General features: G+C 34.0%; 1 protein-coding gene and 1 long non-coding RNA gene across 2 annotated transcripts in view; one reads left to right on the top strand and one right to left on the bottom strand.

Moving 5' to 3' along the window:
* The window catches only part of LOC129751932 (homeobox protein SIX3), a 198,547-nt gene that overhangs the window by 30,186 nt on the left and 143,852 nt on the right, over window positions 1-24,509 (top strand). The window lies entirely within an intron of this gene.
* On the bottom strand, window positions 3,310-5,221 carry LOC129751935 (uncharacterized). Its single transcript, XR_008738828.1, has 3 exons — window positions 4,700-5,221; window positions 4,081-4,629; window positions 3,310-3,853 (listed from the first exon to the last, which is right to left on the bottom strand). It is a non-coding gene; the product is annotated as an uncharacterized LOC129751935 (long non-coding RNA).

The following is a 24,509-nucleotide window of genomic DNA, read 5'->3' on the forward strand; positions in this document are numbered from 1 at the left end:
GAGGCTTTCCAAAGGGTCAAGCCCAAGCCAGCCCAAGATTCGGTCTCTTTTCTCAGCCAACCACCATCGGATACGGAAACAAGTCAGCGACCCGTGTGGCCTAAGTTGGAAGCCTGAATGACCATAGTCGGAGGCACAGAGCGGCCAGAGTTTGTGTAAGAAGTTCACTTAGTAAATACTGTCCACTAAATCATTGTAATATTGTGTGAAAGAAGGTGTACGGTTTTCATCGTTTTCATTTCATTGAAGAAAGGTCTGATGCTATCGATCCATGCCATCAGGGGCGATCCTGAACATATTCGTTGAATGTTTGTCGAACATCAAAACTTAAATAAATACAGAAGCGTCGTTGTCATGCATGATTGTTTACCGGATTTGGTTGGATAAGAAAACATTGACTGCTTCGATTTTTTTGTTCTCTACGTAGAAAAACATGGCTCAGTGAAAATGATTGATTTTCTGAACATTGTCTTCTTAAAACTTATTCCCTTATTGTTTGAACCATACATTTTGCAATTCAATTGTATAGCAATGCAATCCTATTATAATGCATTCTGAAATCGTATAGAGGAGCATACAGAGTGAAAGTATCACCAAATTTCAAATGCTATCTTTCAAACAAGCAGTTAAAAATTGACGAGAAACAGTTTCGCCTGTTGCCCTAATGAAAAGGTACGAATTATATTTTGAAGTAGCCAAGCAATCTTAAATGACTTTAAACATAAATAAACCCCTACCTCAGCAGAGCGGCTTCAATTTGTTGCTAAGTTAAATACAAAATTGAACATTTAAAATATACGCGTCACGGCCATGTATTTTTCGTATTCAAGCAGAGAAAGCTGAATATTCGATATACTACAGCTGTCGTGAGACGGAATACTATGTAAATAAAATTTAAAAAAAAACTACAGCTCATAAATGGACCGATTCCGATGAATTTCTATTGGCTGGCAATCAATTTTCGGAGAAACCTATCTATTAGTTTTTAATTCTTTTCCTGTGTCTACCACAATCAGATGATTGACCCGAAACATTAATCAAACGTTAAAGCGTGAGAGTTTTTGCCAATTTGTGAGACGATTTTTTTGAAAGCCTAAGCAGAGGGAATGATAATTGAAAACCAAAAAAAAAAAAAATCAGACAACCACTGAACATATGTATGTAAATATCAATCGAATCGAGAAACTGAATCATTCAGCTAAACTGTTTTCTCATACATATAATCTATGCAAATCAAACGTTTCACGGATTGCGCCTTCCATGCGCCTGGATCTCTCTGCTCTGGTCGTCGATGATGTTTAATTAATTAAATTGCTCTCCGGCTTTAGCCAACGGGCAGCATCCGTAGCCATACATACGTAAGAGGAATTTCCTCTGGGTACCAACGTGTGTGAGCAAGCGAACGCGTTTAGTCAGTTTGGAGCTGGTTGGTTATTGGCAAGGTTCACAGGAAAAACTCTGATCTTCCTCAATTGAGCTCAATTAGTTATTTAGAGCTTAATCAGTACGATTTTCAAATTGACGGGAGCCACCGCTCGAAATGTGTGTACAGATACCCAATTGGATGGGTGATGTTCCGCATTTGCTTCATCAATCGTGGCCGTGCCGTGATGTGTGGGAGGATTGATAACTGCGCGCTGCCGTTTTGGTGCCACCAGTTTGAATCCCGTCCGGCTGCGGATGAATGAAATAGGATCGGAGATACCTTGGACTCATGGATGGGGTCTATTTTCGGTCCCGTCCATTCAAAGTGATCTTGTGACAGTTTGCTTCGCGGCAGCGACGATTGATGAAATTTGAGCCTAATTGAGAGTTAAGATTCTCGGAAAAATATCGTTTTGCTGCGGGATGTCAATTTTTGAAGGAATATTTTTGTTCTATTTTAGTCAAAGGCATTTTTCACAAAAAATGTTGTAAATAATTTAATTTCAATTAGGGGGTTTGTTTGGTTTGTTTTATACGGATGATAATAAACAAGAATAGTACTGCTACACACTATTAATTTTTTGGTGTAAATTTATGTCAAAAACGATGCACAAAAAAGAAGCATCACTTTTGACATAAAATTACACTGGAAAATACAGAAACGCTTGAAGACATAAAATTTCCGGCTATAATTTAAGAGCACATTCAACATAGAATTATATCATCAATGATGTAAATTTACGTCAAGAAGGACGCACAAAAGCGTAGCATCGTTTTTGACAGAAATTTAGATCATTGATGATATAATATTGCATCGTACATTCTAATATGTGAATAATTCTACTAAACCAAAGCAAAGTGAAAGCCTGTCCGCCCAGACCCAGATGCCGCAGATTGTGCTGTTGTCCACGTCGACCAGACACATAGGATTGATGGTATGCTGGTGCTTCTTGTAAAATTCAAGCCGGAAATCACGTTACACCTCATAACTACCTTGTTTATTTCTTCGGGGTTTTAAATTTTCCGTACCAAATTCATCAATATTCTGTATTGGATTTTTAATAGAATAAGAAATGGACTTGGTTGGTGCATCCTCAATGAAATAAAACCATTTGAACTATGGAATGAAAATTTATTTTGCAACATTTGAAAAAGCATTATAAAATAAAGTAATATTTTCAGATGAAATAAACTTTAAATGTCGTAAGAAAAATTTCAATTAATTTTTAAAACGTTATAGTTTAAACTGTTGTTTAGTAAACTGTAGAATTATTTAAGAATAAAACATAATTTTCAACTAATTACTTTTCACTTCGATTTATATTCTCACACATATTATTGCAATGTGTTGATATTGTTTGGTCCTTCTTATTCATGATTGACTCTCGGTCTAGCCACCCAAAGCCGTCCTTCGAGAAGTCATGTTTGCTTGGCAATCACATGGACGTTAATACCAAGCAATAACTTCGCACGTCATGACCTAAACGATAAAAAAATTATTTCATCAATTTAATCAAAGATTTCTAAGATAAAGAATACCGAATTTCAGTGTTTCTCGTTTTGGATTTTTTCACAGTCTTTAATGTGTTTATAATTAAACGAACAGTTGCAGGGGCATAATTTTCATAAAATTACAGCAAATATCCTGTAACAAAAAGGAGCAGGACATTTACCGTAGTTTTACAGGTCAATAGAAAATTACAGGACACTTATTTTTACGTAAGCCGCACTAATTGAGAGTGGTTTAAAATTACAAGACTACTTTATAATCGGATTTCTTTTTTTCAATTGGATTTTTTTCGGACGATAAAAATGATACAAGTTTTGAGCAAATAATTTTATTGGACGAAATAATTAAACAGTTATAACACTAGACATAATTTTTGATTTTATTTGCCACTTTGTTCGTTCACAGAATTTAGTCTTACTCTGAATTCAAATTTCTTTTTAAGAATTATTAAATTTTTATAAGACATAACACTCCGATTTGAACAAACGATTTTTCAATCTGCGATTATGGGAACCGTGTCTCAAGTAATCAATTGTTCTGATGAACTAACATTTCGCAATGATTAACAGCAAAATCTATTTTCTCGGTAGTTTTCATACGGAAATTGCGGAAGAGCTATTTATAACCCCATTTAGAAACGCCGTCGGTTAATTTTCATCTATAACATTACTTGTAATGAAACTGAAAAACTATTTTGAAGATCAAAAGTTAGCTACCTTTCTTTTAAGTAAGCTCTAGATGTATGCCAGTGGAAAACCGTTTATGATGAGAACTGATCAGGCATTCTGCTTTTCTTTGGACAACGTTCAATAATCGTTTTTTAGCTTTTCTCTGCGTAATAGTTTAGCTTAGCTTATCTGAGAATCCACAGTCCACATAAATCGGCTGCCGTACGCCTTCGATTTCCTTATTGGGTAGCTGGAGATAGGAATAAGATAATTAATATTTTATTTGGTCTACAACATGAGCTATTTCTTCTATTCAATGAAAACATGAATTGGATATCATTAATTCGGCTTTAGTTGTGTTAAAAAATGTGAATATTAAAGCAATTTTGAGATCAGAACTTAATAACATAAATTAGTATTTTAAACGGCATATCAATCCAGAAAAGCACATATGATATGAAAAGAAGAAATACTGACCATCGGTTTGGAGGCATTCGCTTGCGAGAATCCTTGGCAACAACCGGTTGAATCTTAAGAGTGGTTTTTGCTGTTCGTTACATTTTCCTTTCGTAGGCTCTGTTTGTATTCGTGAGCAACTTCCATCTCGTCTCGGAAATTCTTGTCATCCTTTTGCAGAGGGAAAATAATTCTCCCCGTAGCCAACATTCCTGCAACGCTGCTTCAGAAGCAGTGATGCTAAAGTATACAAAACACTGTGCTGTGGAAACCGTCATGGATTTCCTATTCCAAAACCCAAATTTAAGTTGCAGAACAAGTATTTTCAAATCCGTACTCGTTCTGTAGAAAACGTCATTCTGTTTCAAGCACTTCCGGATACTGCTTTCCAAATGAACCGAAAACATTTTGTGCATGTTTTTCCACAACAACCGATAGATGACCATGACCACTTGCAGAAATTATTGTTCCGGTCTAAAATTTAATTCGTGCACCCCGCTTAGTGAGCAAGACCAGAATTGATGTTATCTTCGATTTATCTGATGAAACAGCTGCAGCGTATACGGATCCCTAGAAAATCAAAGTTTTGGACATAATACTTTTAAATCGTTGCGCTTACATATTATTACTGAAAACATACCTGTAATCACTGGTTTGAACACGGAATTCCAAGGAAAATTGAAGGGTGTTAAATTCCCACGCAGCAAAGATCGGTTTTATATTATCCTTTTTCTGTAGTTCTTTTTAAGGCACTTAGGCAATTGCTACCTGATCATGAAACGGATTTTTCTCAAAGAATGTCACCAAAAACATAACGTCACAGCACGGCCAACGATGCAATGAGGTGAACGCGTGAAGACCTGCCCAGAAGCTTTTCGTTTCGTCAAGCGCTTTTCCTGATCGTCCTGATTTCCACAAAAGCTGGAATATTCGTCCGAAAAGAAGCTATAGGCTAAGAAGGCTTCTGTCCTACTCAATTCCGCCGAAATCCAGCTGCAGGGGCCACCGAAATCCTCGTCTATTCCGTCAATTTAACTCAGCTTCGCACTCGATAAATTTTCAAGGAAACTTTTCGTTTTGTTGACAACAATTTAATTGCAAACAAAGTAAACAATTAAATTTATCAAAAGGGCGCCTCTCAGTTATATCAAAGATTATTGTAATTTTATGTGTTTTATATGTATATATATATTATTACTTTGTATGATTTCTATAATAATATGCAAATTTAAACCATATTTACTTTTTAATTTATTTTAGTTATCTAAAAATGAGAATACGACTTTTCGAAAATGCATAACGTTTTTAATGTGTTCAAGACGCGTACATTAACAGGTGAGCTAGATAATGAGAAATCGCATTGTAGATTTCAATAGGACGAAAACATTTGGCAGGTTCTATTTTATCGATTTAATGACTTTCAAAATCCATTAATTCAGATTTTTTAATATCTGACTAATAGTTTTACTATAAAATAGAAAAAAAGTCTGTTCAAAACCAAAGGTGTGCATAATATGAATTTGTATTATATATTTAAATAAACATAGCTTTATTATAATTATAATAGTCAATAAAGAGCATCGCCCTTTTGATAAACCAAATTGTTTACTTTTGGCAGCTGTCATCATTTTCGATTTTGTCAAAACGAGTTGAGTTTTAACTGTTCCGATGTGAGAAATAGTAAAATTCTAGAGATTTTGTGCCCGGGATGCGATTACAAAAAAGCAATATTTTGTAGATAACCCTGGGTGATAGACTGCCCTGTCTGGAGGTTTTCAAAAAGTAGGACAAAGAAGACGACAACCATGATTGCTCAGGAGAAGGATCTATGATGGTTTGAGCATTCAAATTCAGTAAGTAGTAGGTATTCTACTTCGGAAATCTCTCCGAGTCCCTAGAAAAGGCAAACATATTTTAGAATTGTTGTCGGTTTTAAATAAGTAAACCAAAACAAGAACTGAAATAACCGAAATTACAAAGTCTCGTTCACACAAGACAACGTTTGAAATATTTTGATTGATGCAATGCAAATAATTGCGGGTCTCCTGATGCCCGGGCGAATGAATGATAAAATTGAATTCAAAATTAAATGGTAGGTATAGAAATAATATTTTCGAAACTTACTGGTTTTCGAGATGGAAGAACAGAACATTCTTGGACCTTTCCGAATCAAAAATGTCGCCATACGCGTGATGTCGCTCATGATCCTTTATCCTTCTTCAACTATCGAAGGTATTGTTTTTGCTCAAATCTGCCTTTTTAGGAAAACAAGAATCAAACATTAAATGAAGTCTTTTCTTCAATTATGAGTTTAACCTCATTTCACTTAAAATTAAAACTACACTTCGGCGCTGAAGTAAATGATAGGGATAACGTTTGAGAGCGCTGTATTTAAAAACACAATCCACTATTTATGAACTCACACTTACGCCCACGCAGGGTAAATTTCTTAAACAACAAGTTTGATACAGAGTTCACAAGTTAAATTCATCAGGATAAACTTTTTGCGGCCTGCCACAACAACTAATGAAAGAACTTTGTGTTGACACATGGTTGTTAAATTGAAACCTCACACATAATTTTACATCTTCTTAAATTTAAATTTAGGTTTCTTTTATAAGTTTATATTCAATGTGATTGAAAATTACATCTTTAATGGATTATATCATGTTACAGTTCAGTCTTTCGAAAATTATGGCCCGTAAGCTTGGGTATTTGTTAAGTTTAGATTGAAAATGATGTGAAATTAAATCAATTCCTAATTAGGGCGAAAAATAATTAGGTTTTCAAGCGTTTCTGTCTCGAGTAATATTATAAATTTTTTGGTGTGTATGTATTTCGCTTGTTAAAATATGAATGGTTGAAATCGTCATAACTTTTTTTTTACAATTTGTTATAAATGGTTCAACTTCTTGGTCCGATAATCAAAATAATGTTGTATTTACTTCCCGATGAAACTTGATAGTCATCTGCACAGCAAAAAAAGTGTTGTTATATTACTTCAAAAACGTGCACTTAACATGAGTCGCTTAAGGTATCTAATATTACATTGTTTGGATGTACAAAGTTACTACACGAGATTGATGTAAAAAAATTACACTAAAAGTATGTATCTCAGTAGACGAACTCGAGCACGAAGATAACGCTGCCGTTACTTTTTTTTCTAAATTTTTCTAAATTTCTTACACGTTCGTTTTATACAAAATTATGCGACGGAAGAATTCAACTAGGAAAGAGTTTCAGTCTGGAACTTCTATGTGTATACGAGATTGCAAAATTAAATCAGATTTAAACAGAGCAATAAGATTTAAAGAGCTGAATTTATTTCTTTAATATAGGTAATGATAAAAATAAAAAATCACAAAATTCATTGTTAGATTTTGTTGTTGTTTTTCTTATTGCTTTAAGAATAATATTTTCTCTGGTCAGCTTTGTTTTTGAAACAGCACTTCTGTTTTTGGACTGTTTGATTACCGGAGCTTTTTTGATAAGGTTTTAGAAAGATAAACCGTATAAAAAAGATTCAATCAAACCAGCACTTGGTGAGCCTACCAGAATCCTTTTGAAATGTTTTACAAGTTTGATCATGGACTGTCTTACTTGAACAGAAACTGTCAAGGTATTTGTTCAACCCACGTTTAGTCTTGTTTCGTTCTTCTGGGATTTGAACGATCTCACGTCATTCTTCCAGCTTTCTGCACGCATGTCGAGACTTGGCAATGTTCTGTCCCTTGGATGGCCATTGGTTATGCAATTCCGCTTTTGAAAACGCCTATCCATTCCTGTTTAAACATCAAATGAAATAGTTCACAAGGAGGATAAAAAGTTGAACATAAAATACACACCTTCAGATCCGGCTATTTTAAATCTGTGAATATCTTTTGCATCCCCGATAAACATGGACCAAAATTCCTGAAAACGAAGAATTTTGTCAAGAAACTATCACCAATAGTTTTGCTTAGATGTATTATCAATATTGACATGACTTACCAGCAGCAAAAATCCTCCTGAGTTTCACAATCCGTTTCTTCCGTTTCGATACGAACAAAATTTAAAAATGTCATTTGGAATAAACATTGACTACTTGATGTTATACTACAGAGCAGGTTGTAATATTGCACTGCATGACGCGTTCATATTGTGTACATCGTTTAGTTAGATGTAATATTTTAACCAAAATCAAAAATAATACATAGATTGACTAACATCACCTGAAATTACATCGCCCACAGTAAAATTTTTTTTTGCTGTGTGGTCTAGCAGTATTATTGATATGATTTGCCATTGACCAGGAAGTAAAGGTGCTGGTATATACTTGTGCTTGTGATTTTTTTGCAAATCCAGAAAAGCTTCCTTCAGCGTGAACTCCATCAGAATTGTTATCGAATACTACTTCGAAATGATAAAGATGAACCTAAATGAACCCAGAAAATCAATAGTGGAAATAGTGGATCTCTTTAAAGGAAATCTGTTTTCCATTGAGATCCATGTAGTATTTAATTTAGTATTATCATTACATTTCCTCGCACTAAATTTAAACATTTCAGTTCTCAGCATGAGTAAAATTTTGCCCGCGTTTTTTATTAATTTTTGTTGCTGCCAGACATGCTGAGAACAGTAGCGTCCATTACCAGGGGGCTCTAATGAGCTTTTTGGTGTGGGGGAGTGTGGTGGGCCGCTACAAAAAAAAAAAAAAAAAAAAAAAAAAAAAAAAAAAAAAAAAAAAATATTGAGACTTAATTTGGTTTTAACTGCAAGATAGTGCTGCCATTTACGACTTGAACTTGGAAAAAAGTGTGGTTTACTGAAAAAAAAACAAAGTTATATATATTATATTAATGAAGAAATTTAGCATTTTGATAAGGTTTTATATCTGAAATTTTAAATTCCTTAGTGCTAGAGGAAAATATCTTAAAAATCCCTTAAAACCCTTTGAAATACTAGAAGATGCCTAAAACTGCATGTAAGTACCGTAATCCGGGGTAAGATTGATCACTTTTTTCAATATTTTTCGATTATTTTTTCTGTTAAGGGGAATGTGGCATGTTTAATATTTTCAAAACCAGTACTGGGCTCCTATGAACGTAAAACATGGTTGCAGAAATTCATTAGACTTCTTTAAATTTGATTTAAAAATCGATTTAGTCTCTGTTCAGTATTTGATGCTTTGGAGTGACATTGATCAGTCTCTATTTTGACGATTTTATCGAGTTTTCTTGATCATAAAGAATACAAAAAACCATAATAATAAAATTTTAAATGCTTGTTCATCAATTTGACCTAGTTTTTAGCGTTTTCTTTTAAAAACATTTATAATCGAAAAAAGAACACTGATGCTGCATACATTTAGGGGCAAAAGTTATAACAATTGCTAAATAGTTTTAGCTTCAAAATACAAATGAAGTTTTACCTTCACACGTTCTTCTAGGCTCACCCACTACTACCATTTCAATTTTTTCTTCAAAGTTAACCATTTGATAGGGTTCATAGCCATTTTTCCAATACGGGCTTACTCTTGGAAAACGTCCTTTATTTTTAAATATAAAAAGTTTATCACTAAATGCCTATAAAAATAGCACTACAACTACCCAAATACAAAGAAAAAACGTTGTTCTTTCACATTCAGCAACTCGTTTGCTTCTAATTGCTTTGGTATCATCAGGAGAGCTGTTTGTTTGCGAGCCTTGGAAAAAATAGATATTTTAAGATTTTGAAATAACATTTTTACTAGCAGAAAACAAATTTCAAATACAAACCAAATTTTGCCTATTTGATACTCAATTAATAGGCTTTCAAACGTAGAAAACAGTTTTCAAAAATTCAAACTATAGACTTAGTTATTGATGATTATTTGGCACAATTTCATGTTGATCAAAGCTACCCCGGTGATCAATGTTACCCCGTTTTACGGTAGTTATGATTCAAACAGTTTATAGAAGCATTATTATTTTCTTTTCCACAGTAAATTTTAAGAAATAATCTCGATTTTTGTTGAAAAACAGAAGTGATACTATTCTTATTTCTATTATTTCTATTTTTTTTTAATAATAATAGAGCTAATTGCACACTTTGGATAGTTTGATGGTTCAATGCACCCCAGTTGGTAAACATGTTAATGCAATCTTGTAGTATCAAACAACCAGCCACAGTCCTGATCTTGTAGAAGAGTTTGAGATCATTCGCATAATCTAGTAGGCATTCATTCGGTAAAAACAGCAGTACGTCGTTGAGTGGCCCAAGATTGCTGCCTTGTGGTACGCCCGAGCAATTACTAACTGCAGAAGATATCTGGGATACAAGTTTGACCGTCATTTTTCTTTTCTTGAGATAAGATGCCAACCATGAGACAAATGTGTCCGCAAAACCCAGTATTTGAAGCTTAGCGAGAAGCAAGTTATGACTGACTCGATCAAAAGCTGCTTTGAGATCAGTATAGATAGTATCTATTTGAGTGAAATTATCAAGGATACTTATCTCAGTGCAGCTCCATTCCTCAAAACTTCATCGGTTTTCCAGATATTGCCATGTCATTGGGAAATGAACACGGAAAAAAATATCAACTTTTTTCAACCGTACTTGATATTTTGTTTCCCAAAAACTATTTTTTTCAGAAGCTAATCATTTTAGAACCCCAATGTCACAGCAGCCTTTTTCCAGCACAATGTGCACAGCAAATGGAAGCAGCTTGATCGGAAACATTCTACACCACTTTAAACTGATACGGCATGGGGGAACATTTTATTTTCCCCAATCCTGTTTTTTTTTACCAAGTTTTAAAGCTTACCAATTCCCTATTACTATTCTTCTCCACACGATAGCAAACATTAACCAAGCATTGGTTAAATCAAATCTTCTTCGAAACCTTTGATTTTCCCAAAACTCTAGATTATCTTCACGAAATGTTACCGAGAGTGTAAATTTAAATTGAAATGGCTCTTTGAACATGGAGGGTTTAAATCTTCAGACACCACTTTTTTCGCTTGATATTTCACTTTTTCCGACTTTAACTGAAAACACGTCAGGTGTCAACTTTGAGTATAAAAAATGGTATTTTTCCATGTTAATATTAACGTTTCACTTGAAATAAATAAAATTTAAAAGATTTCACGACGAAAGGAAAAAAAAACACATGCGCTCCGAATTGACCAACGCCTACCTTGTATTCTATCGTTTAGAGCAAGTTCACTGGTGTTGGGAAAAAGTGGTAGAAATTTTGACACTTACGGCCCATTTTGAAAATTTTGCCGTGCAAAAACATTTTCAAGATCTGTGGCCTTCTAGTTTTTTACAACACGTTTTGTATTTTCGCATGCTGTGATGCAAAAATAGCAATATTTATATCAAATACGGCTGAAATAGAAACAGTGTTGTAAAAAAATACAACGCCCCACGATCTTGAAAACATTTTTGCATGGTAAAATTTTCAAAATGTCAAAATTACCACTTTTTCCCAACACCAGTGAACTTGCTCTTACAAATAAGTATTCTTTTTAATTATTAGAAAATGCAAAAAAACCTCTAGGAAAAAATGGTTTTGAATGAGTTGAAAATCCTTGTAAAGGTTGAAATTAAATTGATTCAATTTTTTAGCGGAATAAACACAGTGGTGAAACTTTTCTATTTCTGACTCCTATATTCGGTGTTCGAAATCACAATTTTCAACGAAAATTTTTTCTTCGCAATACTACGTCTAACTCATTCAACATATTTTGTACTCGTCCGTTTAGAAACCTGATTAACGAGTTTGTGTTTAAGTTCTACATGATACGCTCTCAAGCATTCAGATAAAAGAATCACATTTATAACAAACGTTCTCATTCTGTCAACATCAAGTGATAGGTATGTCATTTTGGACATCCATAATTTTGAGCAAATAGTTGAAGTTAAATTTTTTTGAAAATTGGAATTTGATAGGTTGATCATTTATGATTTAGTCATTAGTATATCTTCCAATTTTGCCGTTGATAAAAAGAAGCTTTAATTTTCATTTAATTGGCTCGAGTTTATTGACATTGACCATAGATAAATCACCTTTGAGTTTTTACATGATTATCATAGACAAATTTATCAGGTTACTCAATACGTTTGTAGATCGAAATAAATTTTAAACAGGGGCAATTCAAAGGCATGTCTGGTTTGAAATTGCGCACGTTTGATTTTCATTCGTCAGTCCCACTTTCGAAGCTACATACTCAGAACTGCTGAAAGCACTGAATTAATTACATTATGGAAAGCGATTATGGCGCAAAAGTTTAGCTCGGTTTTTTATTCGTTCCCAAAGCCATATTCCCGGTGTCCAGACAACGTGCTAGTCCCGCCATTATAATCAATTCCGGTTCGTACATAAAACGGTTGTTGATTTTTTTTTCGTTTCCAAAACCTCAAAGTAGCTCTGTCACATAGATTCAGAACAGGGGAAAATGGCAGGAATTAATGGATCATTTCCACAAACAGATTGTTTCAGTTTTGTTTTGATTACTGCCTGCTGGTGAAGGCTCGGTCGAAGAAGAGTGCGATACATATAGGGATGGAAGATAGAGAGCAGCCAAAAACAGGGGCCAAATCTGGCTGCCGATGGCTACAATAATGGCAGATTAGAAACGACCGACCCCTAATCCGGAAGTGTAGAAACTTTTGAGGGATTTGCTTTTGCTCGGTCGAATTCTCGCCCGAGTTTTTGTATGGGCTAATAGGCATTAAAGACCGATGTTTATGTTATGGTTATTAACGCCAAATCCTTCTCTGAACCTCGTCTAGCCTGAATTCCTAGAGGCTCTGCATACATGCTTTCAGGGTCTATTGTGGCCAGAAAGGTGACAATGACTCTGGGAAGCATTGGCAACCCCGAAACGACTAGAGAGGACAGTTGATGAAGACATTATGCTCTGACATATCCCCGACAAGCTGCAATTATTTGCGGAGGGTGTCTCAGGCAGGAGGCAACAGAAGAAGGGAATCCGGATTCCAGCAGGATTTTTATTGATGCTTGTAAAATCATTGTGATTTTGACGCTTTATTGATAGTGCTACCGTAACGATATGGCAAATTCAGTGGTGTGGTCATTAATGCAGCCAAGCGTACGAACAAACGGTTAACTTCCAAAAAGGGTTCTCTAAAGATGCGAAATGTTTAGCAGTTTTCCCGTCGTTCCTGGCGATTTCAACCTATAGAAAAACACTGGTTCCAATGAAGACATCTCCTTTGCCGTGTGCCGAAGATATTTAAGATTTTACGCTTCAAGATCATCGTTTTTCTTGCGTTCTGTAAAAAAAAAAAACGCTTTTCTTGGTTGCATGGATCAAGACTAAGCTTGGTAGCACTTATTACCGGTGCTGTTGTTGCTGCTGCTGGTAATGCCATTGCTGTAGCTTTATGAGCTCATCTTGTAGAAGTTGAAAGAAGCAGCGAGAAAAAATGAAGCAATCACTCACCGCACAGTTCACGCTTTCTTGAGCACGGCAGGAGAAGGACTACCTAGCCAGCCAGTCAGCCAGCAGCGGTTTCGTAGGGCAGGGAAAGGTGTGTTAAAATCTTAAAAGCCCTCAAGAAGCACATAGGGCGCGTATTTTGAACAAAGCTAGCTCAAACCATCATCTTGGCCAAATATGGTTGGGTAGATTTTAGGGCAGTTCAGTAAGGTAATATGTTTCTAAGTAAAGTAACAGTTGTTCCATTACAGATGTGGGAATTAAAAGCGAAATTTCTTCAATCCTCAAAGAATAATTATTAAAATGCAGAAATTTGTGAAACCTTATTTTTTCAGATAAGTTTTGTTCAGATTTTATCAGCTATGAAATTTGATTCATAAATCATTTGAATTTGGAATAAAATGTACATTCAAAATTAAATGAAATTCAGTTAAGGTCAATGGAGAAGTCAGCTACTCAAGAATCATTTGAACCGCCTTAAGTAGCTATGATATTTCCACCAAGCCACCACAGTTGGAAATCATCACTAAGAACAATCTCGCTGACCGTTCTTTGACTTGATTTTGTATCTAGGACTAGACACACCGTACACACGTTCGATAGGATGCGGTTCATGAATGAGAGTTGTTGTTTACTTACCTTCTAATGCGCGATCTGGAGATACCAACATACGTCTCGGAAAGTCTGCCATTTGCTAAATTCTGCAAATGCTACCAGGTTGAGATCCGGTCAAGCCGATTATTTGTACAATTTACACAAAGTGATGACTTAATGGGCTTTCGTACCTACTTACATGCACACGACGATAACCGTGACATGGGCAAGCTCAGCCGTGTCAAGAAATTTTATGATTGATTACACTGACTGACCCGTCTTGATGGACTCACTCGCAATTGTAATTAAATATCATTAATCTGGACTTGCGCGATGATGCCATTATAATGGTTGCGAATGGGCTAAGTAGATATATGCGGGTCGGTCGGTCAGACGCTACAATTTGACAAGGTGAATGTCAACGCGACTTACCTAGCGGTGAAACGGTCAATCAAAATAGAAACAACAATGTTATTGACGGAAAATAAGAGTAAAAATGTGCATTTTGTGCTTTCCGTTTTGATTTGAACATGGATTTTTTTTCTAAAATTATATGGTGGAAAGCAAGCTCCAGCTTTTCGAAGGTGATGGAAAGTATTACAGAAACATGAGGTATCAAAAAAAAGAACATAAGCCATAACATAACATCATGAATACAACGATGAATACAAGATACAACGGCTCACCAGCAGGACTTGAATCCGCAACCTCCGCTTCAGTACAGCGGCGCGTTAGCCGATTTCACCACGGTGAACATGATAACATGATGGAATCGACCGACACGAGCGTACATGTCGAGCTCCACCGATTAACTGCTGGACCTTCTTTCGAAATATATCCTGCATGCAGGGTTGCCAACATTTTTTCTCAAAAATCAGGGATCTGGTGAAATAAAAATCAGGCTAAATTAGGTAAAGTGAAAGTATACTTTATAACGGGAATTTCGCTTAAAGTGATGACCTTTTTTTTGATCATCGCTGCTTATTTTCACTGTCATATGTGTTGTGAACCTACTTGGTTGAATAATTCTACTGCATCAAAGAAATCGAAAGATTCCCTTTTTTTAAATAAGAATTAAAGGGAATCTTTCGATTGCTTTGATTCAGCCACATTTCCTGTTTTCATTACAGTAATGGTATCTAATTCACTTCCTTGCTACCCATTTTTCATCACATTCGTAAAAACCAGGCAAAATTAGGCATTTTTTTTTCAAAAATCAGGAAAATTCCATGGCATATCAGGTTGTCAGGCTATTGGCATCTCTGCCCGCATTTGATCTTCCAATTATTGATCTCTCTTGTTTTTGTATCACCAGCAGGATTGCCAACATTTTTTTATTCATAAATCAGGGAAGTGGTGAAATAAAAATCAGGCAAAATCAGACTACGTTAAAGTAACGGAAATTTCGCTCAAAGTGATGACCTTTTTTTGGTCTGTGCTCCGCATTTTCACTCTAATATGTGTTGTGAGCCTACTTGGTTGAATAATTCTACTGAATCAAAGCAATCGAAAAATTCCCTTAATTCCCTTTTAAAAATATGAATTAAAAGGAATCTTTTGATTGCTTCGATTCAGCCTCATCTTCACTTTTAAACATGGTTGTCCATTTCTCCCAGAGCGGCTTGAAAAACGCAACTCAGTGAACTTTTCGTTCTGAAACACTTGCCGAGCTATGATGAGACGCCGGGCGTATACCCAATAAAGAGCAGAGAAGACTTCGCCAGGGTGAGAGCAAGAGAAAAAAATCTGCACGTTAAGTGTAGGGGAGCAGCGATAAAGCAACTCAATTGGTTTGGATCAGGCATATTTTTCAAAAATCAGGCAAAATCAATAGCTTATCAGGTAGTCGGGCTGAGCCTCGAAAAATCAGGCACATTGGCAACTCTGATCACCGCACCACCAGAGTTGGTAAATTTCGCCCGTCACGCCTGACCTGACTAGTTTTGTTACTAGAGTTATTTTTTGAAAAATATGATAAATTCATCGAATATCCAAAAATTGAAAGATCGAAAGCCAAACTGTTTAAAATGAGAATTATATAACTGTTTTATTTAAGATATTTTATAAATTTTTGATCTAAAGTACTTTTTTTTTGAGTTTGTGCAATGTAGATATATGGTGTGCAATTCAGTTGCATTCAAAATTTTGTGAAATTTGTTCCAAATTATTGAAAATTTGGAGTATATTTTTATTTCCCCTCCTCGTGATGTTTCAACTTCAAGTGATAAATGAAGGATTTCAATTTTGTTCTGGCCTTATTTAATCAGAAATTTAAAACCTTTATTTTGACACATTACGAGCGTTTGCTGTTTTCTTTAACATGTACTGGAAAAACTTAGATCTATGTATTGCGTAAAAAATCTCGTGAGTTTGTTTTTTTTTATTTCTAAAGATACTTGTGTACTAGATGTATTCTAAATCTACTAAATGCTGATGATCTTGTCATTAACAAGTCATCTGAATTGTCTCAATCAAAAAAAATTCTGTCACAATATTAATTACTCTTATAGGACTTATTAATATTGTAATGGGATCGAAGTAGCCATCGACTGAAAAATGGCGTGTTTTTCCAAGGTCCGAATTTTCGTTTATGTAAAAGTGAAATCTCAATACATAAATATCAAGAGTTATCATAATCCGGTGAAAATAACCCCAAACGGAACAAACCATGTGTGTCGGAGGGCTTTCCAGAGTCACCCGGCACGGCCAACGGCTCCGAGGGTGCAGTCAGTTAAACGGAACTTATCAAGTGGCGGATAGTGGTCCCTTCTCAGCAGAATTTAGTCCAGTGGCACACGGCACCATAGATGGCATCTGCATACGATGGATACCCCAAGTAATATTCAAACCTGAAGCACAATCCGTTTGTTCATCTACAGCAGAAATTCCAAAGCTAAGTATTCGCTCTAATTTAACTTCTTGGTTTAAAATTGGCACTCATAATTAGCAAAGATTTCTTCCGGCATCTCAATTTTATGTTAGGCCAGAACAAATTTGAAATCCTTCTTTTGTCACTCAAAGTTGGAACATCGCGAGGGGGGGATAATAAAAAAAATAATGCGAAAAACAAATAAATTGCAAGAAAGCTGGTAAGCAACAAAATTGCATACTAAATCATTGCACAAAACCTATAAATCAAGTATTTTTTTATCGATAAATTCAATAAAATCAAGAATAAAAAAAAGTGAAAGAACTCCCATCTTCCAATATTTAGTTTTTGGTCTTGTAATCTTTCGGATATTTGATTTTTTTCTTCGAAATTTACATAAAATACTTTAAACTTTATTTATTCCTCCCTTCGTGATTTTTGAAATTTCGAAGGAGGGGGAGGGGGGGTTGACAAAAGAAGAAATTTATATTTGTTCCAGCCTTATAGATTAATGAACAAATGCATTTTTTTTGTTTTAATATTTTTTCAACAGAGGAAAGGCTTCAAAAGCTGCAGACAAATATGAAGTTTTATCTAAGTTTAACTTCCTAGATACAATCATGAGCTCTGTTTAATTTTAACCGAGCAATTGACCTCTCAGGCAGCCAAACTGTCAAAATAGTTGTCAGGATTAATGTTGAGTTTTTCTTGAACCTGATCAAAACGTTTAAAGTTTTTATAAATAACTTATTTCATGAATGGAATAAGATATAAAATACAAAGGTAAAGCCAGTATTTCCATTTTTTTTGTGTAACTTTTAAACTATAATTAGCGTGACTGATGTTAAAAGTCAACTTCAATCCACTATTTGAGCGTGAATATTTCATTTGTATGTTATGCATTACTCCTTTTCACTAGTTGGTTCATTTGTTTTCTTCTCCGTAATCGCGAAACTTTTATGAAGCAAAGAGTAGAATTGCCAAAGGATGAATTTCCAAAAACAACCTTATTCATTTATCACAAATGACAACTTATTGAAAAATTTGAACCAAAGGTTTAACCTCAAAACATTCCTTTTTTAATATTTCATTTGAGAAGATTTAAAGTACCTATCTAATTCTGAAAAGTCTTTTTGGGAAATGCATCAGTGTAACAGGAATAATAGCTAGGAAAATAATTTAGAGAAGATTTACAAAAAAAACTCTACTTTACTAGGGTAAAACACCTAGATTTCGACAGTTTTTGCTTGTTTCGTCAGAAAAACCATGAAAATGAATTGACTGACTAAAGTTTTTCATCTCAAATATGATTGGTTCTATGAATCAGACTTTTTTCTTCATTCTCTACCTTTTTCATTGATCAAAAGTTTTAAAACAAAGTTTTTAATATCCTTTTACTAATACCTCTCGTTGATCTAGTTTTCGACATTCAATTTTAGTTTTCGACACAAAAAGTTTTAATTTTCGACAAGAACGTTTGCACCTCCTTTGTTAGCACAGGGATATGAATTTTGCATATTGGAATTCATTGTCTACTTCACGGCGTTTTTTACACCATGGAAACAGTATAAACATTCCCATGAAAATGGGTGTCGAAAAATAGATTATTGGGTGAATTTCCAGCGCTAGTTTTCGACTGCTCAAAAAACAGTTGAAATTTCTCATGTTTGCAAAAATATGAAATAAATTCCTGAAAAGATTGATTTAAGAACCTTATCATGCCATTGATTCCTTTAATGTTGCTTTCAATGCATTAAAAGGGGAGTTTTTTCATGATTCAAAATCATTCTTGATGCCATTAAATTTCATAGATGATTTAGAATGTAACTTTTCAATTATTGATTTACTACAATTGAACAACTTATTTATAAGAATTTTTATATTCAACGTATACTAAATTGAGAGAGCAATAATAGAAAAATATGAACATAGATAGCTTCAGCTACCAAATAGAAAGATAAGCCTTTTATTAAAAGTTTGTCGAAAACTAGCTCCTGTCGAAATCTAGAGTATCTACCCTATAATTTAACCACCGTAAAACTTTTGTCTTCAAAACAGCTCTTAAAGCTTCGTATCACTGCCTCATAGATAGAATTAGGAGTTTCTTAAGGAAATATCTAAGAGCAGAGAAAGTGTAAGAAAACACGATCGCACCATTTACTAAAATGGATCCTGATCTTTAACCTCTCCCCTACTTACACAACCCTTTCCTTGGATATTTGTATATATTTAGATTTGCAGACGTGCGGACGGTTTCTATAGTTGGTGATATTTATTGACTTACCTTTGTGTTTGAATTTATCAAATCTAATCTTTGGAATATAAAGGGATAAAACGTTGTTTACTGATCCTAGAAACTACCATACTATCAATCCTTCCTTCATTTCTAATTGACTAGTAGGACGTGGCCGGCGCCATTATTGTTCATTTTCCGAAGAAGTGCATGAGTTTTGTGCACTGTGAATGTTCTGCTAATCCCAAACACCATTCTGTTGCCCCTTGCACAACATTGATGGCCTCGATCAATCACGGAGTAGCAACCATTGGCGAAGATTGAGGGATGAATCATCCTTCGGATAATCTCGAAAGAAAGAAGAAAAAAAACCATTGGCGAATTAGAACTTGTTCTGTTCAGCCACACCAGCAACTATGGAATTTAAAATGCGTAAGTTGAGCAAAGGCAAATAAAATATATTATACGAAAATTTTATTTTGAAATTTAGGTTGAATGATCATATCTTTAAAGCCTTTCAAGTTCAATGATTTAAGGTGGATATGAGTAGTCAACCAAGCTAAGCTAAGACTAATTAATATTGTGAAGTAACTGATGTTTCGATTTAGGTACATGACATAGGTACTTATATCATTCTACAAATTCTACAAATACAGTTGAACGTGGTTGAACCTAGATAAGCGAGACAGAACTTTTATTCTCGTTTAAAGAGCTTTCTTCCTTATCCAGTGTTTTTTTTCAGGGGTTCTTATATGAATAGATTTTCACTAATTCAGCTGAAATCCAGTCCCCAGCTACTGGTTTAATTTTAAAATTCGGACCATGGCTCAGTTGGAAGAACGGTAGTTCTCTGAGCCGATACCGCGAGTTGAAGGCTAACATCTAACACACTTGAACCAGTGTACACTGGGATAAAAGAGTGGCAACAATTTTCAGCTAGCGTTTTGCCACTCTTTTCTTCGAAATAATACAACTTCTTCAATCCATAACTTTTTTTTCAAGGTAAATTTTCTTGACCACAAAGAAACTTTTTCTTGTCTCGATCTTTCGAACCGTATATTGCTGATCTGTGCACCCAAAAATAAAATTGCCCATTCTCCTTTATCCAGGGGAAATCGGGTGAAATGAGGCTTTCAGAGTAATCTGACCTGAAAACGGGTTGAGTCTCATTTTTTTGCCTTTCTTACAGAAAGGTATAGTTATCGGTCGATTTGGGAGATCATTAATTATGGGTCTTAGATATACCGTAAACTGGGGGAACTTTGATCACTTTTTTCGTTCATTTTTGAATATTTTGGAAGGGGTTACCTTTTCGTAATACCTAAAAGCGTTAAAACCCTTACTGAGGTGAGGAGTATTAAATATGATCATTGATTGCAGTACATTCAAACGACATTGGTGGTTATAATTAAATGTTTGTTACAAAACCCGATTTCGAGTTTCGGGATAACTTTGATCACTATGGTTTTTACGTATCTCAACATCTTCATATTTATTGTTTTGATGCCATTTAGCACAAAAGGCGCGAAACATCGATAACAGTAATTTTTTGTTTGGACTTAATTGAATTTTTCAACGTTTTCTTTTAAGATCAAATATACTCAAAAGAGGGACAATGTAGCTGCATACATTTAGGGGCAAAAATAATAAACATTTCTCAATATTTTTTGGCCTCAAAAACAAATAAAATTTTACCTTCATGCAATTCCCTAAGTCCTCGCACAGTTCCCATCTTCTTTTTTTTCTACAAACATAACCATTTGATAGTGTTTTTAGCCATTTTTTCTATACGGGCTTTTTCATGGAAAATGACCTTTTTTTTCAATATCCAAAAATTGTCATCAACTGACCATAAAAATAACACTCAAACTTAACCTAAACCAAGAAAAAAGTTAAACTTTCACTTTGAACAACACATTTGCTCCTAAAGGCTTAAATTTGATAACAAGAGATGTTTGTTTGTGAGCCTTCAGAAAACCAGATTTTTTAGGATTTTAAAATTATATTTCAAGTAATATAAAAAATGTCCTAATAAAAACCAAATTTAGCTTATTTGTTACTCAATTTACAGACTTCCAAACCTAGTAAACAGTTTTCAGATATTTTAACTTTATACTTAGTTAATGATTATTATCTGCAAATATTTTACGTTGATCAAAGTTACCCCGCTGATCAAAGTTCCCCCAGTTTACGGTACCTTCATAGGTACCTATCTAATCAGCTCGACGAGTTCTGATGATGTCTGTGTATTTGTGTGTATTTGTGTGAATTTTTGTAAACTTTGTTCTCGACATTTTTGTGAAACTGAGCAGTACAATAAAAATGATTTTTATCTTGAAAAATTTGGTTTTTTTTCTCCTTCAACCTTTAAAAGAAAGAAAAAAAATACAAAATAGAGAAAAAACGATGACGGCTTGGAGGTCAATCTGAACTTTCACTTGCTGAAGCCAATGGAAGATGACAACCAAACAATAGCGCCACCAAGCCCTCCATAGTAGAGTTTGAAGCATTTGGGATTTTTTTTGGAACATGCATATAATGCTAAAAAGCTTATAATCATTATTGACAAAGTTGAAGAAACAGGAAAGAACTCCGAATTAACCATTTTCGCCAGGTTGACCAAATACAAAAATGACAAAATTGACAAAATTGACAAAATTGAAAAAAAATGACTAAATAGACCAATTTCACTATATTGACGAAATTGACAAACTTGACATAATTCATTGACTTGACAAAATTAACTTAGTTGAAAAAATCATAAAATTGATAAAATTTATAAAAATTGACAAAATCGCGAAAATTGGCAGAATTGACCAAATTTACGATGACAAAATGGACAAAAATCACTGAATTGACAAAATTGACAAGATTGATAAAACTGACAAATTAAACAAAATTGAAAAAATTGACAAAATTGACAAAAATAACAATATTGACAAAAGAGATGACAAAATCGACAAAATTCATTAAATTGACAAAATTGACAAGATTGATAAAATTGACAAAATCGACAAAATTGAAAAAATGACTAAATTAACGATGACAAAATCGACAAAATTCTCTAAATTGACAAAATTGACAATATTGATAAAACTGACAAAAAAATCGACAAGATTGACAAAATTGAAAAAAATTGACCAAATTGACCAAATTGAAAAACTTGGCTTAATTCATTGATTTGACAAAATTCACATAGCTGAAAAAATCATAAAAATTGATAATATTTTTAAAATCGACAAAATCGAGAAAATTGGCAGAATTGACAAAATTGACTATGTCAAAATCGACAAAATTCACTGAATTGACAAAATTGACAAGATTGATAAAACTGACAAAAATCGACAAAAGGTGACAAAATTGACCAAATTGACCAAAATGACCAAATTGTCAAAATTCACAAAATTGACAAAGACAAAATCGACAAAATTCACTATATTTACAAAATTGAAAAGATTGACAAAATTGACTGGCGAAATTTACAAAATTGACCCAATTGACTAAATTTTGACCAAATTTACAATATTGACAAATTGACAAAATTGACAAACTTGACAGAATCGAAGGAAATTGAAAAAAATTAAAAAATTGGCCAAATTGACAATGACAAAATCGACGAAATGCACTTAATTGACAAAATTGGCAAAGCTGTCAAAATTGGCAACATTGACAAGATTGACGAAATTGACTAATTTGATAAAACTGACAAAAGGGGATTTTTTTTTATTATCTGACAATTTGCGCCGGGGGTCTTCAGATTTTCCCCAAAATTGAAAATTTGGTTCATTTTTGCGACTTAAAAACACATGTATTTTTTCAGATTTCTAACATTTTTATTTTTTGAGTTAGCTTCGGTTAGATTTTTTTGTAAATAAAAAATAACCATTTTTCAAAGCTACATAACTCTGTTGTTTCTCAACGGAAATTATAAAATAGCACATAAAAATGCATTGAAATTTTATCAGCTTTCCAAATAGAATAGTTGAAAAAAATTCAATAATGACCTTCAACGTGAAAAGCTGTAAATAAACTTTGAATGGCGTCTAAAAGTACCGTCTGCACCACCGAATATTATGCAAAATATACCATTGTATAGCTCGATTCATGATGCAACTTTCATCTGAAGACACCAAAGTGGGCCATTAACACCTTGAAGAGTTATGAAAGAAATAATGACAAAAAATCTCTTTTTTTGCATCGAAAACAAACAATGGTCGAACAACTGCACTCACATATGGAGATAGCAAGCACTTCTAACAACATGGAAACAAAAGAACTTACCAAAGCATGTAAAAAACACCACTTTTTCGTGCTTTGTAAAGGTCTGCAGCAAAACTAACTTTAAATTTTAACCAAAATTCTGAGTATCGTATTGTTTATGTGATATAACTAATAATGGGAATGTTGCTTTTACAACCTGGTCATATACATACTATATAACTTATTGATTTTTCGATTAAAGATCATTGTGAAGCATAATCAATACCAATAGTACACACTATTAATTTTTTGGTGTAAATTTATGTCAAAAACGATGCACAAAAAAGAAGCATCACTTTTGACATAAAATTACACTGGAAAATACAGAAACGCTTGAAGACATAAAATTTCCGGCTATAATTTAAGAGCACATTCAACATAGAATTATATCATCAATGATGTAAATTTACGTCAAGAAGGACGCACAAAAGCGTAGCATCGTTTTTGACAGAAATTTAGATCATTGATGATATAATATTGCATCGTACATTCTAATATGTGAATAATTCTACTAAACCAAAGCAAAGTGAAAGCCTGTCCGCCCAGACCCAGATGCCGCAGATTGTGCTGTTGTCCACGTCGACCAGACACATAGGATTGATGGTATGCTGGTGCTTCTTGTAAAATTCAAGCCGGAAATCACGTTACACCTCATAACTACCTTGTTTATTTCTTCGGGGTTTTAAATTTTCCGTACCAAATTCATCAATATTCTGTATTGGATTTTTAATAGAATAAGAAATGGACTTGGTTGGTGCATCCTCAATGAAATAAAACCATTTGAACTATGGAATGAAAATTTATTTTGCAACATTTGAAAAAGCATTATAAAATAAAGTAATATTTTCAGATGAAATAAACTTTAAATGTCGTAAGAAAAATTTCAATTAATTTTTAAAACGTTATAGTTTAAACTGTTGTTTAGTAAACTGTAGAATTATTTAAGAATAAAACATAATTTTCAACTAATTACTTTTCACTTCGATTTATATTCTCACACATATTATTGCAATGTGTTGATATTGTTTGGTCCTTCTTATTCATGATTGACTCTCGGTCTAGCCAC

This window comes from Uranotaenia lowii, chromosome 3, assembly GCF_029784155.1.
Source record: "Uranotaenia lowii strain MFRU-FL chromosome 3, ASM2978415v1, whole genome shotgun sequence".
Classification (NCBI taxonomy): domain Eukaryota; kingdom Metazoa; phylum Arthropoda; class Insecta; order Diptera; family Culicidae; genus Uranotaenia; species Uranotaenia lowii.